Here is a 2,360-nt window from a genome sequence, read left to right as displayed (position 1 = left end):
ATGTTTAGATAATATATTATATATTTATACTATATTTAGATAATATAACCTGAAGAAATCTGGCCAAGGAAACTCCAGGACAGGGGTCACCATGAAGTCAGGAAGGACCTAAAGGCCCACAACAAGGAAGGATATATATATATATATATATATATATTGATTACTTTGTATAATTATAATATATTCATATTAATTAATTTCAATTAATTTTTTTGCCAAGAAAAACCTAGGACAGGGGTCACCTTGGGTCAAGAAGGACCTGAAGGCCCACAGCAAGGAAGAAAAACAACATTGATTAATTTTTCTAATTATATTTTATTTATATAAATTGACCATTTCTTCCTCATCGTGTGCCTTCAAGTCCTTTCTGACTCATGGTCCTTAAGATTTCTTCAGAGGAGAATTGGTTTATAAAATAAATGTAGGATAATTACTATATTTTATATATATTTATTATATATGTATTTATTGTGTGTGTGTGTGTGTGTGAGTGTGTGTGTATATAATAACCAGAGGTCACCTGTCCTGGGTTTTCTTGGCAAGATTTCTTCAGAGGAGGGTTGGTTATTATATATATATATATATACACACACACACACACACACACATATATATATATATATATATTAAATAATATGACAGGGGTCACCATGAGTCATAAAGGACTTGAAGGCCCACAGAAAGGAAGAAAAAATATATTAATTGCTTTTTTCTAATTATAATATATTTATATTAATTGAGCTTTTCCTTCCTCCTTGTGTGGCTTCAAGTCTTTCTGACTCAGGGTGACCCCTGTCCTGGGGCTTTCTTGGCAAGATTTCCTCAGAAGAAGGTTTTGTTTGTTGTGTTTGTTTGTCTTTTATTTCCCACTGGCTTTCCCTGAGGCTGAGAGAGTGTGACCACTGGTCAAACCCTGGTCTCCCACAGTGTTAAAATGCAAACTTTCCCCCTGTATTTAATACATGTATCTCAGATTCTTCATCTTCTTACAGCATTCCACTACATTGGTGTCATGTGAGATCCATTCTCATATAAAAGTCAGGAAAATAATGGTTTATTATTGTTTTATAAATAAATATTTTATTTATATTATTTATAAATTACTGTTTTATAAATAATGATGATGATTTCTTCCTCCTCCTCCTTTAGGTCTTCCTTGGCTGAGCCAGGATTCGAATTCAGGCCTCCTTGTTAATATAATGGGGAGGGCGGGAATGTCCTTCTAGCTAGGTACAAGGGTCACTCTCCTGCCCTCTGGCTCCTTTCCCTGGTGGGCCCTGGGTTCAAAGCTGGCCTTCCTCTTCCAGAAGTCCTGTGCGCCAAAAGTAACTGATCCTGAGGCTTGAAATCCCCAAATCAGATTCGCCAGAGGTTCCCTTTGCCTCTTGCTTCCCCCTCTTTTTCCCCCTCCATCCTGGTTCTGAAACCACTTGGATACTTTTTACATGTTATTATTATGAGTATCCCACCACCATTGTGAACTATATAAATCTGAGCCTTTTTAAAATTACTTTAATGATCTGTAAAAAGCTTACATTATATTGTTCAGAATCTGCTCATATTTGTTTTGGAAGAGGCAAAGGAGATTGGGAAATTATTATTTGTGGTGGGGAATGATGTGAGATTTTTAAATTACTTTTAAAATTGTTTTTATGAACTATATGATAGCTTACCTGATATTCCTAAAATTTACTCATATTGTTTAGAAAAAGGCAATTAAGTTGGGATTATTGGGTAGGATTATGATTTGTAAGATGGTTTATATTACATTCTTGAAACCTGATATTGTTTTTGAAGAGGCAGAGCAGATGAGATGATTGGGGGAGGGAGAGATCCTGAAAATAATTATTTATATATATATATATATATATATATATATGTTTGTTTGTTTGTTTGTTTATGGTGAGGGTGATGTGAGAAGTTGAAGCTCTTGTGCAACTTTCACGTTTGTTTTTTTGCAGATGGAGATGAACTGCTTAACACTAAAAGACCTGATTAACCCCAAACATACAAGGATAGATTTCACAGATGAAGAGAGGGAAAGTGCACAGAAGGTAAGAAAAGAGAATTAGATGCCTCAACTCTTAATTTTTTAATTTAAAAAAAAAAAGAAATCTCTTCATAGTGATTAGGCTTTTTGATTTAACCTGCATTTTGCTTTATCGCCTTACGTTTCAAGTTAAGGTGGAATGGATACATTCAAAAATGGTAACACTTCGCTTTAACTTTGAAACTCCTCGCTTATTTTATGTATGATTACTGCTCCGTGTAGTTTATTGTTACTGGCTCCAAAATGAACAAAAAGTAATTGTCCAGCCATGTTGTTCCCCACAAACTAAGTTCTTAGTTTAGGCCCGTGG

Source organism: Sceloporus undulatus, chromosome 5 (assembly GCF_019175285.1).
Source record: "Sceloporus undulatus isolate JIND9_A2432 ecotype Alabama chromosome 5, SceUnd_v1.1, whole genome shotgun sequence".
NCBI classification, from domain to species: Eukaryota; Metazoa; Chordata; class Lepidosauria; order Squamata; family Phrynosomatidae; genus Sceloporus; species Sceloporus undulatus.
The sequence above is the reverse complement of the archived record's forward strand: the minus strand, read 5'-3'. Positions refer to the sequence as shown.